Genomic DNA, 15,749 nt, shown 5'->3' with positions numbered 1-15,749 from the left:
TCAAAAAATGGGCAACTGAAATGAATAGACACTTCTCAGAAGTACAAATGGTCATCCACTTAAAAATATTCAGTATCTCTGTCCACTAAAGAAATGCAGAGCCTGGGGCCGGGGATTTAGTGTAAGTGTTTGCCTGGCAAGCACGAGATCGTGAGTTCAATCCCCAGTACCAAAAAATCATATAAAAACAACACTGAGTTTCCACCTTAGTTCAGAAAGAATGGCTATCTTCAAGAAGTCAAATAAAAAGAAATGCTGGTGAGACTGCTGAGGGAAAAGGAACCTTCTACATTGTTGGTGGGAATGTCAGCTAGTACAACCATTATGAAATCAATACGAAGATTCCACAATATCTAAAAACAGAAATTTCATCTGACCCAGCTATTTCCCTTCTGGATATCTTCCTAAAAGAGCTAAAGACATTGTATCACAGTGATACATGCCTATCCAAGTTTAGGTCATGATAGCAGCAGAACTCATGACAGCTAAATCTTAGAAGAGGCCTATATATCCATTAACAGATGATTGGATAAAGAAAACATGGTATTTATGCGTAATGGAGCACCACTCCATGGTAAAGAAAGATAAATTCAAATCATTTGTAGAAAAATGGATGCACCTTGGGACAATTATGTTAAGTGAAATCAGATGTGAAACTTCAATATCACATGGTTTCCCCTGTACAAGAAACCCAAAGTACAAAGAGTTTAAAGATAAAATTAAGTCTATGGTAACTTCTGTTATGTCAGGTTATCTTGTGATGAAACACTATATTGCTTAAATTGTTCTATTCTGACCTGTGCTGTTGTGTTATGTCCTTTATTATCTCAATCTCCTTTTCTATTTATTTATTTATTTACTTATTTTTTAAATAAGGGAAAAATAATTTTTAAAAAATAGCAGGATATATTACAGTAACCATTTTGATTTCCTATTAACTTGATTTGAAGCCCTGTATTGCTGTCACCATCTTGTTTTGACTGATTTTACTCTATTCTGTTTTGCTTGATAGTACCAAGCTTGAGAGTATAGGCAACAACTGTGAAGACAATAAGGTTCACTATGATGCCCATTCTGGTTTGACTATTATCTTCTTTTGAAGTCCTGTAATGTCTTCAATGTTTCAGTTTTATTGGTTTTTTTCTGTAGTGTTTTGTTCAATTTTATTATAACTGATGATATAGGCAATTCTTTTTAAGGTAGCAAGAGGCATTATGGTAACCACTGTTGATTACCTTGTATTCTGTGTCCATCCTTTTGATTTGACTGACTCTGTTTTGTTTTGTCACATTTGGTTTTATTCTCTTCAAAAAAAAGTAATAAGAACTGTCGGAGTAATAAAACCCAAAATGTATAATTGTTATTGTAAAAAATAGAGGAAAAGAAAGTGCTATAAAGGATATAACTGCATGTATATTTTAGCATATAAGATAGATAACAATATTACTGAGTTTTTATTGGGACATTGAACAGAACTGTCTCCAGTCTCACTGTTTGAATGTCCATTCTGTATGCTTTAATCCTATAACTTGAACAACTATTTCTAAGATGACAACATGTAATCTATTAACTAGTAATTTCTTACTGTTTAATTTTTTGAAAATGTTTTTTCACATTGTTGGTCATTATTCTGTTATGCTTGATAGTACCAAGATCAAAAGTTTAGGCAACAACTATGAAGACAATAAGATTCATTATGACGCCCATTCTGGTTACTATTATCTTCTTTTGAAGTCCTCTAATGTCTCCAATGTTTTGGTTTTATTGATCTTATTCTTTACTGTTTTGTTCAATTTTATTATAACTGATGATATAGGCAATTCTTTTTAAGATAACAAGAGGTATTATGATAACCATTGTTGATCACCTTGTATTTTATTTTTACATTATGTATTATGTCCATCCTTTTGATTTGACTGACTCTGTCCTGTTATGTCACATTTGGTTTTACTTTCTTCAAAAAAAAAGTAATAAGAACTGTGGGAGTAATAAAACCCAAAATTTGTAATTGTCATTGTACAAAAGAAAGGAAAAGAAAGTCCTCTAAAAGATATAACTGCATGTGTATTTAAGTGTATAAGATAGATGACCATATTACTGCGTTTTGTTGGATCATTGAACAAAACTGTTTGCAGTCTCACTGTTTGAAAGTCCCCTCTATGTGCTTTAATTTTGTAACTTGAACAACTACTTCTAAGATGACAATATGTAATTAACTCATGATTTCCTACTCTTTATTTTTTCTGAAATTCTATATAACTTGTACCCTTTTTCTGTTTTTTTTCCTTTTTTCTCCTTAAATAAAATTTTTAAAAAAATAATTTTTTGAAATTCTGTATTACTTGTACCCTTTTTCTGTTTTGTTTTTTTTCTCTTTAAATAAAATTTTTTAAAAATAAAAATAAGTGATGGATAATAGGAATCAGGGACATAGATCTTTTGCAAATGGGAAAGGGCTCCAGGAGGCTGAGGAGAGAGGGATGAGGAAATAAAGGAATTTGGATGTATTATGTACCGTACCAAATCCCTATGATGAATGTAATCACTATGTACTACAATAATGTACTAAATTTTAAAAACAAATTTCAGTTTCACGACTTTATCTTCTTTATATTTTATGGAAAAAACACCAAAATTTCATAAATAAGAGAATAGCAATATTTTTTACATTGTGCATCATTATCTTCCAAATATTACAGGGATACATGCCTGCCCATGATCGTATCTTTTAATTACCGTGATTGCACATTTCACACTTAGTGTAATTGCTGGTGTTTTGGTATGGTAGACCAGGTCTGTCATTTTTTACTCTATTAGTTTCTAATTAGCTTTCTATTTTTGAGTACCAAAATCTTTAAGATTTAACACCTTAAACTAATGCCCTTTTATTATCTTACAGTCTTAGAAGATGACAAGTTCTGGTATGGGTTAGTGGATTAAGAAATGAAGGCATTGACAGGGGCGGCCTCGCATCTAAGGCTCAGGAAATAGGATACCTAGATATTATGTAAACTGGGTCTTCTATAAGATCTAACAAAATGATACATCATTAGCCTTGAACAAGGAAGTTAAAACTGGTATAAAGAAACTCTTTTAGTTCCCTGGAGGTCTACAAATGTGGGTTCAAATTCTGATTCCAATGTGTATGAGTTGCAATTGTATCCACTGCATAAAAACATTTTATTTATTTCACAGAAGTCAGAGATTAAATGATGTTTCTGAAAGAAGGTACCGTCTATTTCCTGAGCATCAACCATTGGCAAACATGAAAACTCCAACATATTTCTGGGATGATAATTTAGCACAACTATGGAGGATACGTGAAAGATCAACATATTTTTGGGATGATAAAATAATGAATGATAGGAGAAGATGTTGAGATGATAAGAAGGAATTAGAAAAGCTCATGGTAAATGACTTCACTTGATAATGACCAGGTGGTCACATACTTTAAAAGTCAAAGGAACTTTTACAATTATTTATTCACCCAACATTTGTGTGGAAGTGTGCACCTATTCTGAGACAGGTATTTTTGTAACTCATAAGAGTTTAGTGGTCAATAAGTCAATCAAAGTCTCCACTCTCCATTATTGTCCAAAATTTCCCAAAATATACTAACGGGGACATCATTATCCCTACAAATTAATGATAAATAAAGGATTTCAAAAATCCAGTAAATTCCCAAAATTCTGTGTCATGTGAAACCCAATAAATCATTTTCCTATAGGAGCTCTCAAAGCCTAGAGTATGTAAGTGAAAATTATAAATCTAAAAGAATGGATATAATATGTCAGATTTGACATTTATTTTAATTAACAACTCATACGTGGAAAAGCACGTATTAATATCTTACAGAAGACAGTTTAATGAATGATCAATAGAGCTTTAAGTCAAGTCAAATAAATGAACTTATAAGCAATATTAAAGGGTTGTCTGCATTTGGGTCACATTCATTTGTAATGGATCCAGTTGTGAGCATTATGGCACAGTCTCTAAATAGCTCACAGGTTGGCAGTGTCAGGAAAAAATGAGTAGTTGATTTGTTTAGGTTCGGAAATTGGCAGTGGTTATTGTGAAATCTAGTGGCCTCATTTATAGAATGGAAATAAAGGTCCTTAGAGAAGAGGAAGTCAAAGAATTATGAGTTAGGAATTCCTAGTGGGTCATCCACTTGGAGCATGGGGTTACTTATGCTTCATGAAAAGTGTTAAGTAGAAGTAAAATAACTGTGATCTTAGCATAACTGACTTGTGGATACTGGTTAGTCACCTGAAGATGACTAGAAATATTTTAAGGAGCTTACACATGGTTATTGAAGGAGGCATGTGGAACCAACATATAAATCTAATGAACTGGATGAAGCAATACGAAGTGAGGACTCTCCTTTAAGCCAGCAGATTTAGCACAACTATGAGTTGTCACATGAAGTTTCCAAAGGCAATTCAATCAGCGTGTGGCCTTGAGTTCAGACAAACCTTGGTTAGATTTCTGGTTCTATTGTTTACTATAATTGTGACATTTCTTTTCACTGAAGACATTTTTTATTTATGTATACATCATTTATTGGCATGTTTGCTGTACTACAGTCATCTTGAGAGACTGGTACATATACATATTCATATTGCATCGAATCATTTTTACTTTCCTTTACCCTCTCCATCTGCCCCTCTTCCCATTTCCATATCTTGGACAAGTTATGCAGTCTTAAACTCTTATTCCTCGTTTATGCTTCATAACATATTCTGAGAAAGAACAAAATTGCAAAAACTTAGCATAATATCTGTTCTTATCATCCAATGGAGTTTCATGGTGTGATCGGGCAATATTCTAGAAAAATATTAAGAGTAGAAGAAAAATTTTTTGGTAATACATTTGAGATTCTCAGGACACAGTGGAAAGAAGAAAAGGAAAATGAAATAAAAAGAAGGAAAGGCTGGGGTGAAGAGAGGCTGTCAAGTGAATTTGTAACTTGTGTGAAGATTATAAGCCAGTGATAATACAGATGTGATTTGAGATATAGACTTGATAGCCATTGCCCAGATGAGAAATGATTTTAAGTAGAGTTGGTTCTTCCCAAATATCTACCGAATACGGGAACTTTGATATAAAATATAGCAGTGCATTTTAAAAATAATTTATCAAAGCAGAGACTGCCAAATTTGATGATGATAATAGTGGTGAGCAAAATAATACCTGCTGTGTAGTAAGATCCACATAACTCCATGAGGTAGATTTCATCTTCTTCCTCATTTATATGAGAAAAATGAGTTAAACACTAGCTTAGTTACTTTCCTCATTGCTGACACAAAATACCAGGGGCCCAGAGTTAAAAGAGGAAAGGTTTATTTAGCTCATGTTTTGTAGAGATTTCAGGTCATGATTGACTGGCTCGAGGGCAGGGTGGCATTGGCACAGGAGCAATAGTTTATGGTGATGGAACACAGCAAACAAGAGCTAGAGAAAGACAGCACTCTTTCTGTCCCTTGTATTGTATGCAGGCTACCTGCCCTAAGGCAGGTGTAGCGCTGGCATTTAGCACTTTAATCCTAACACCTTTAATCTCAGCATTGAGGTAAGAATCTATCACTCACTCTAGATTCAATTATCTCTGAAAAATTCCCATCTAAAAGTACATGCATCTTTGGGGAGCATTTAAACATAAAGCATAACAAATGCCTCCGCAGAGGCATAGAAGTAGCAGGCATCAGGGCAAATATACTATCTTAGAATAAACAAATAGCCCTATCAATGTATGTTTAATGTAGCTGTATAGATATGTACATGAACATAGTGCATAAATAAACATCTATGCCTTTATGTGTGTGTGTATGTCTATGTATAGACAGAGACAGGACATTAGAACTGACATGCTAAAAGAATTTTCTCTTTTTAAGTAATATTTTAAAATGTAGCAAGCTTAGCAACTTACTGCATTTGATAGCTGGCAAGCAATATAAAGGAAGAACAATAGCTTAAAATGTTCCATAAAGCTAATTATGATATAAACAACACAAAAGATCAAGACCAAAATCTAAATGTTAAATTTGCTGAAATGATTTAGCATGAAACTAGACTCTGCAGGACAGAAGGCTGATTTCCAGCTTACAAAACTTAACAAGACATTGAATACAACATATAGCCATTAAAAACAAAAGTTAAGGAAAAGCATAGAGTAACAAATACAAAGTCATAGTTAGAGCAGTCTAAAGAAAGCAGAGTAAGAGAAACTGACCCTCTTTTGTTCAGAGCTTTACCTCCAGTCCGTCCAGTGCCTGTCACCCAGTAGGATTTTTGCACTGGGCAATGAATATGTGGGTAGACCAGAAGCACAGAAGCTGGTAGTGGAAGACGGTAAAGGGAGCTACTGCATAGAACTTGAGGACTGAGACACTCATCGCTAGTTTAGACGGCCTTGTTTCACGTCTTCACCAAAATACATCTTTCCAGAAGGCTTGATCATCAATCGACAGCGCTGCTCTTGACTGACAGATACTCACCAAATAGAGGAGCAAAACCCTTTAGAGCTGGAAAATTGACTGCTACCTAGAATCCACTTGCAAGGAAGGGACAAGAGTCATCTTAAGTCTTGGTATAACAAAGAATAAACTGACATAAAGTTACTTCCTGACTCACTGAAACCTGGGATTGATCAATCAATGACTTGTCTAAAAGGTTAGTCTGATGCCCACTGATTTATTATTAAGTGTGCTTGAAATTGTAACAAACTTAGGTCATGCCCTGAAACACTAGGGGCAGAAATGTCCTTCAAGAGTGAATGGCTCGCAAATCATTCATCGTGAACTTTGCCTGCTCCTTCCCAGTTCCATCATGCACACTAAATAGCTGAATGATTACTATGTACATACATTTTATGCATTTTGACACCATAAAATATCTCCATAAGCTTTATAATCTTTTCTCCGTAACAATCAAGCATCAATAAACAGCATTCAAGGCTAGTTTTGATCAAGAAAACTATTATTTAATGGTGGGTCATGTGATATAAAATGTGTTCTCAGACCAGACCAAATCTTACTAAAAATACTTCCTGACAGCCCAATGGTCAAGACTAAAAGGACAATGTAAGGATGATAGGCCAAATTAAAGTATATTTCTGAGTTGTCCAACCAAGAGACAGTTAAACTAAGTCTTATATTGCATGACCTTATAACACCTAGAAGCACAGTCAACATTAAATGCAATCAACAACCAATCACCAAATGCCTAATCTGGGTCCTCAGCACAAGCCAGGTTAACAGCCCTTGCACAGCATAAATATTAAAATGTAAACTAACAAGGAGTGGACTATTTAACTTAAATCATAAACGTTGTCCCTCTACAAGTCATTGAAGATTTCTTCTTAGTTTGTAGAGCTGGAAAATACTACCAAGAGGCTTTTGGGTATAGTCTCCTTCTTGTAACTATTATAAACTATTTAAGATGAGGGGAAAAAATGTTAAAAATATAAACACAGTCCTCAAAATTATGCAAATGGTAAATGAAAAAATACGACAGGGAATTGGGTCCCCCTATGTCTTGGTACAGCATAACCCATTCTGTTTCCCGTGGAGTGAATTAGACAGAGTGTAGTTGATATAATGAAAGGTAGTGAATTTTTCTGCATAAATTTTTGCAAAAGTCTGACTCATATGTCTAGCAAATTGTAACTAGTTAAAAATTTCCGTACATGAAAGTCCAGCAAAAATCACATATCCTGGCAAACATATTTTTATTCACTTAAGATCAAGAGAAAAAAGAAAGAACAATAGTAAGTATTATTATCATGCTACCCAAAACTAGGTGGAAGAAAATTATGACTAATTTGGTATCTATTGTAAGTATTATTTTATTGTATAGGCCAATTTCATAAATTATACGTGAAGTTTATATGTCAAAAATCATCAAAAACTATTGAAAGAAATGAAAAGGACCTAAATAAATGAGGTGATAGAACATGAATTCTTCCTAAATTTATCTTTAGTTTAAATGTCATTCTAATCCTTCTGTGATTAAAAATTTTGCTTATTTTAAAGCTTATATAGAAATGAAAAGGACCCTGAACAGCCAAGATAATTCTGGGAAAAAAGAATGAGAAGACCTACAAGATGTCAGAGAGACTTACTGTAAAACAATAATTAAAACTGAATGTGGGAATAAGCATTTACATAGACCAATAAAGCAGAATACAAGATCTAAGTATATATCCAAAATATAAATATATGATAGAGATGCTAAGCTATTTAAGTGATGAAGAATGGATTTTTCCAGCATGGCACTGGAACAAAACAGACACACAGATGAGTGAAACAGAGTTGAAGATTCAGAGCCCTCAATAGACAAACTCAGGTATCTGATCTTTGATCAAAGCCTACGCTGAGGGAAGGCTGGTGTTCAGCAAGTGGTGCTGGGAAAACTGGTTATCTGTGTGCAAAAGTTTGAAATTGAACTCTTATCTTTCAGCATATACTAATTTAAAATCAAAGTGGATCAAAGATTAAGCATGAAAACAGAAACATCAAAACTTCTGCAAGACAAAATAGATAAAATACTCGAAGACATATGAATAGAAAAGGATTTTCTAAACAGAATCGCAATTGAACAAAAAAATGGGGTTATATCAGACTAAAAACTTTTTCAGAGCAAAACCAGCCATGATGTGAAGAGACAAGCTACAAAATGGGGAAAAAATTGCCAGCTACTCCACCGACACAAAATTAATATCTGGAATATATGAAGAACCAAAAAATTAAACTACCTAGAATTAAAGATCCAGTCAAGAAATGGGCAAGAGAAATGATCAGACACTTCACAGAGGAAGAAATATAAACAGTCACCAAATATATGAGGAAGTGCTCTTTATCTCTGGCTATTAGAGAAATGTGAAGTAAAATAATCCTGATTCCATCTTACTCCAGAAAGAACAACAGTCATTAAGAAATCAAAAGAAATGTAGTCAGGACTGTGGTGTAAAAGAAACACTCCTTCATTTATGTGGGGAATGTAAACTAGTTCAATCATTAGGGAAATCATAATTAAGATTTCTCAAAGAACTGAAATTAGAAATTCCCTATGACCCAAGTATCCCCTGCTAGGCACCTCCCCAAGGAGCTTAAAACATCACACTACAGCAATATATGCATACCAATGTTTATAACAGCACAACTTGTAACAGCTAAATCCTGGAAGCAAACTGTAGACCCATCAACAGATGATTAGATAAAGAAAATGTGGTATTTATATAACAGGATACTTCTTGACTATAAAGAATGACAAATTTGAGGCTTTTGTAGGAAAATGAATGGACCTGGACAATATAATGTTGAGTGAAACAAATCAGACACACAAGCTTAGATATCATATAGTATCTCTCATTTGAGTACGACAAATACCAACAAAGAAGTGATATAGGATGGAGAGAAAGGGGCAATGGGCCAGATCGCTTGTAATAAGTGAAATGGTCTAAGGGAACAAGGGCAGGGGGTGAGAATGAGGGGAGGGGAATAAGAATAAAGGTGTATCATGGGCAGGAATCTAATAACTCCAATTAAGGTAAGCACTGTATGCCATAATACCGGCTAAGACAATATCAACAAGAATGAAAAAGGGGTTAGAGTAACTGGTGAGGAGGAGGAGGGGGGATGGATAAGGGGATTTAAAAAGTTGTTATATGTACATGTGACCGCTCCCAAGATGACTGTAAACTGCATGAATTAAACTGATATGTCATTAGTATTTATCTTATCCTCATCTTAGTTCTGTACACAGACATTCAACAAGTGTTTATTTCATAAAGAATTAAGCAAGTTGATGGACAAGTGAAGGAATGCTTGGCTTTTCACATAAATCAAAGACTACGAGGTCACGAAATCTTTATGCATCTGATACCTAGTGAGAAGAGTCTCAAGAATGTCTGTACTACTGACATCAAATTAGTGTCATAGACAAGCACCAGGAATTACTGCTTTTAACAAAGGAGTAAATAATTTAAACCTTGTAACAAACTGGCAAGAAATCCTTTAGTGTCCCATGTGTGTATTAATATATAGACACAGAGATGCTGTGGAAGGGATTTTGAATTCTGGTGAATTTCCGGGGAAGCCTGACAAAGAAAACCATTTTCCATCTATTACTGAGTAAAGCACATATGTGAAAGAGGGTTCATGATAAAAGAGGGAGAGACAGAGACAGACAGAGACAGAAAGGGACTGTCCGTACTTTCTTTATTAATTTCTCATTGCAAAGACATAGTACTCAACACCCACAAAGAGGAAAGGTTTACTCTGGCTCACATTCTGTAGACCTTTCAGTCTGCAGCTGGCTGGCTCCCAGGCAGGGCAGCATGGCAGAGCAGAAACAGCTCTTAGCATGGCAGCAGGAAGCACAGGGACCTCAAGAGAGGAGGGAAGAAGAGAGAGACCCCCAGTGACCGCCTCATCCCACCAGCTTTTCCTCCCGACTTCACATGCACCTATAAACTTATCAGCAGACTCAACCACTCATCAATACCAAAGCCATGATCCAACAAAGCCTCCTCTATGAGCACATGAGGCGTTGGGGGGACACCTAGACAGGAACAGTAACACATGCCTATTTTCTTTCTGTCTAATTCTGATACATTTTAATAAGCAATAGCCACCAAAACAAAAGTTTGTGGACAAATCTTAAACACAAAGCCTCTCTCTATCCTTTCTATCTGCTACTAATAAGGAAAAGCATCTGAAGTTTATTATTGTAAGAAGTAAAATCTTTCTTCAAAGCATCTATCACTATTAATAAGAGGGAATTAAATTCTCATAATGATACTCCACTACTTGCATTGTTGTGGCTAAAAATGGATCATAAAATAAATACAAGTGACAATATATTACAATAGGGCTGGCTGTTCAGTCTAACAAGCTCCAGGTTATCGGACATAGGGGCGCGAATGTGATCCCTTTTGAGCCCTGAATTCCCGCTTTTCTGCCATGTTTTTTAGTCAAACCATAGCTGCATAAATCAAACTCATTTTTTTTCCTTTTACTGTCAGTTTCCTCTGTCCTCCCTCTATCTTTCCTGTCCTTTCTATCTCTCCCCTTTCAGTCACTCTCTATTGTGAGCCCAAGGTTTACAATAACTAACAGAGTCTTTTTCCCCACATCTCCAGAATATCACTAAAGAGAGATGCGATGAACAATTTTTAACGTGAATTTGATAAATGCTCTTCTGAGGATGTGTGCCACATAAGGAAATGCCCAATTAAATCCAAGGGGGGCTCAAGATGACGTCACAAAGGGGGATACCCCTAGGAGTTTATGTCAAGAAGAGGAGCTGAAGGACTGAACACTTCTCAAAGTACTTTGTAAATTCATTGTGTGTGTTTTGCAGAGGACTTAAATAACTGAACCCTATCTGATGGAAGGAATTAATTTTCTAGTTAAAGCATACAAAAGAAATATTACAAGGATATGGAAAAATACGCCCAAAGCCCAGTAACAAAAGACAATTTGGCAAGTGCATAATGGCCTAAAATAACCAAGAGAAATGTAAATGTTTGATTTTTTAAGGTGCTATGATTATACATAATTTTGGGGGTTTTGAAATGAAAATTGATTTATACTATTTGTATGATCAAGATATTTTGTGCTCTTTTACCTCAGCTATACATCAATTCTGTACTCCATTTTTTCTCTCAATTTTATGGCAGAATGATTTGCTAGGTTGCTACAAATTCCTCACAGTCATTTTAGTTTTCAAATGTATGCCTAGTATTAATTTGTGTTCTCTAATCACTTTCCCATTGCTCTTTTTTCCTCTTTTGATATAATTAAATCATTTTAAAAATCCTGTCTCCTGCCTTTCCATTTCTAGGCCAGACAGCCAGGAGCGACAGAATGTGGCTAAGTCGTTATAAGCTAAACTTACTCCACATCCAGGAAGCCAGGTCTGGTTCGCACCCTCTCAACTTCTCTGTAGGTCACTAAGTGCTATGAAAAAAGGACTTTATGCACCTGACGCCATCTCCCCAACCCAAACTGAATTTGAGTCAAGATTTCTCCAACTGGAGGCAATGCTCCCTACAACAGTAACTACTGAAATTAGTGACCTAGAGAAACAAGTGGTCCACTCCAAGGGGGCGCTGGGGGACCGCTTCCTCCCGCAGGACTTTAGAACGGAGCTGAAGAGAAGCACTCTGAGGTTGCTCTGGGTCACCCTGCCTGGATGGACTCAGCTCAGCCTGCTGAGGAGTTGCACAGCCAGGAAGGACTTAGAGGTTCACCAGGAAGATTGCTGTCTTGCAGCAAGAACAGGGCAGTGGTGAACAGAAACACAGTCGGGCATTTGAGAGGTTCGAGGTGATGTTTGTCCAATGGGAGAATCCATGGAGACCCAGAGCATAGAAGGGACATGGACAGAAGTAGGGTTCAGGGAGACAGAGGAACCAGAAGAGGCAAAGAGGAAGGCACTGTGGATTGTTGGGTTCTAGTACACAGTGATTTCTCCAGCATCTAAAGACATAAAGAAGGTTTATTTTTTCTCTTCTGATATAGTACAGGAGAATTAAAATGAGCACATATTAAACTGGTACAGTTAAGAGTCCCTGCCTACCTGCATTGAGATTCATAGCTAGTAACACTTTGACTGCTGTAATTTTGAGTTGAGCAAAGAAGAATTATAAGTGTGTGAGAGAAATATGTACCACTCTCTATTTAGAAGGTGACTCTACTTCTTGGGTATTTCTTTGCAATACCCTTCTTCTGGGGTTGGTTTTTGAGGGTGTAGAGGACACCTCCTCCATAAATACTTGCTCTGATCTTTTTCTTTTTTCTTCTTTTTTTATTATCAATTTTTTTTTATTTAAAGAGAGAAAAAAAGAAAGGAAATAAAATTTAAAAAACCAAAGCAGTAAAAGGGTACAAATAATACAGAATTTCAAGGAAAAAATACAGTAAGATATCACTAGTTAATAGGTTACATATTGTCATCTTTGAAATAGTTGTCCAAATTATAAAATTAAAGCATGTGAAGTGAACATTCATACAATGCCGACAGTGCCGATTAATGATCCAACAAAAGTTCAGTAATACGGATTTCCATCCTACACACTCAAACATTCATGCAGTTATATCCCTTAGACCACCTTCCTTTCCTCTCTTTTAATAACAATTACACTTTTTGGGTTTTTTTACTCCCACAATTCTTATTATATTTTTTTTTTGGAGAAAATAAAACCTAACATGGCTAAACAAAAGAGTCAGAACAAAAGGATGGGCATAGTACATGATGTAAAAATAGAATATCAGGTGATCTAAAATGGTTACCGTTGTGCCTCTTGCTATTTTTTTAAAAAATTGCCTATATCGTCAGGTATAATAAATTGATCAAAACAGTACAGAACAAGACCAATAAAACCTACACTGGAGACCTTACAGGGTTTCAAAAGAAGATAATAGTCAAACCATAATGGGCATCTTAGTGAATCTTATTGCCTTCAAAGTGGTTGCCTATACCCTCAAACTTGATGCTATCAAACAAAATAGAATATAGTAAAATCTGACAGAACAAGATGGGGAGAGCAATACTGGGGATCATATCGGGTTAATAGGAAAACAAAAAAGTTACTATAATATATCCCGCTAGTTTTTAATTTAGTTTTCCCTTAATTGAAAAAAAAAGTAAGAAAAAACAGATTAATTTTTAAAAAGGGTGGGATTGAAGTAAAAGAGGACATTGTAACAGAACAACACAGGTCAGAACCGAACAATTTAAGCATCATTGTGTTTCACCCCCAGATAATCTAACATAATAGTAGTCACCATAGTGCCTCCTTCCTTGAATTATTTGAGTATAACTTCATATACTATAGCATCAAGCTTATCAAGTTAGTCTCTGATCTTTCTTAACGGGCATTTTTTCCCATGCTTTTCCCATCACTCACCATAAAGGCAATATCATTTGTCACACTGTAACAGATGTCCTCATCTGTTTTATGCAAGCTTTTGGTGACTGTGTTAGCTCCCTAGGCCTTACACAAAATAATACAAAGTGGGCACAGTTCTAGAGGCTGGAAGTATGAAATCAAAGTGTGACCAGGGAGCTGGCTGCGGTGGTGCACGCCTGTAATCCCAGCACTCAGGAGGCTGAGGCAAGAGGATGACCACAAGTCCAAGGTCGCCTGGGCTACATAGTGAGTTCAGGGGCAGCCTGAACTGTACAGCGAGACCTTGTCTCAAAATAAATAAATAAAAATAAAAAGTGTGACCAGGCTGTGCTCTCACTGAAACCTACAGGCGGCATCCTTTTCCTGCTTCTCCAACTTGTGATATTTGTTGGCTACTGTGACTTCCTTGGCTTGCAGATGGATCCAGTCTCTTCTTCCCTTGTCACACACGACCATTTTCTGCCTGGTACTCTCCTCTCTTGTCATGGAGACACTAATCACAGTACACATCCTCCTCCACTAGGAGCTCATTTGAATTTCTCCCATCTACAGTGCTCCTATTTGCAAACGCATTCATATTCTGAGATCCTGGACGTTAGAACTTCAACTCACCTTTGTGGGAGACAGGGTGGGGAGTCACACAACTCAGTTCATCCCTGCAGACTAGGATTGTGCTCTTCCCGCCATTTTAACTTTTGTGCACTTAGCAGTTGATCAAGCACATAAAACATATGCAAGAAAAATTAATGAGTAAATAAATGTATGGATATGGGAGGAAGTCATAGTGAGAAACGGTATTCCTGTATAAAATAAACCCAAATAGAGACAGCAAAGAGTAAAGTTTAATAACTCTCAGATGCTTCCAAATTCATAGCTCTATGATTCTTTTATCTTGACACTGGCTTGCTTTCAGCCAGAAAATTCCTACAAAAAGTAACTATTAATAACCCTGTAAAGCCCAAAGAAGGAAAATATATTTTATGTTAATAAAGAATATCACTGCATAGAATTCTGTGCCTGTTGTTTACAGTTTTAAGGAATTTCAAAAGCCTGTGACCTTACACCTTAATTTGATTGGTTTGTAAACTGCTCTGGCAATAAATAAAAATAAACTGCTCTGGAGAGGGACGATTTAAACAGTGAGACTGCCATCTTCTGGCAGGTTGTGAGTAGTGCAGAAAGAGTGAAAGGGAAGTAAATGGCATCTTCTGGGTTTGACCTAGGAAGGAAGGAAGGAAGGAAGGAAGGAAGGAAGGAAGGAAGGAAGAAGAAGGAGAGGGGCGGGAGAGGAGGGAGGGAGGACGAAAACCTTGTACATGGAAATAACAGAGAGCTTGTCCCATATAGACCAATTAATTTTTTTAGAAAGACAGAGTTGGGGCCATAGACTAAGAAGCACATGGAGTTCCCCAGAATTGATTTTTGCCTTGAGGAAGACAGTAAGGGAATATAAAATATGAATGAAGAAACCATTTAGAAAGAAATAGACCAATCAGAAACCTTGATGAAAGGCTAATGCTCTAGAGTTCTCATAAAAGGATGTGGGAAACCATGGAAGAGACTGCTTGAACACTCGGCAGCTGCCAATAAACCTGCTAAGTCAGGAGAGTCCGTCTCCACCTCCTGCCACCTAACAGTGGCCCGCCTCACCCCATGTTTAGGAACAATGCTGGGATAATTATTCCTTTATGAGAAACGTTCTGTGCGGTTCTTTTCTGAAACTCTAACTCATTCCCCACTATTTTGCTCTCCAGCTCCCTAATCTGTTGCAACTTTCCTCCTCGATGCAGTGAGCAGCCCCACAGCCTCCTCGCTGGCCACGCTGTTCTGT

The sequence above is a fragment of the Cavia porcellus genome, unplaced genomic scaffold (genome assembly GCF_034190915.1).
Source record: "Cavia porcellus strain 051 isolate PalLab524CR breed Dunkin Hartley unplaced genomic scaffold, mCavPor4.1 scaffold_10, whole genome shotgun sequence".
Lineage (NCBI taxonomy): Eukaryota > Metazoa > Chordata > Mammalia > Rodentia > Caviidae > Cavia > Cavia porcellus.
This window is presented reverse-complemented; position numbering follows the sequence as displayed.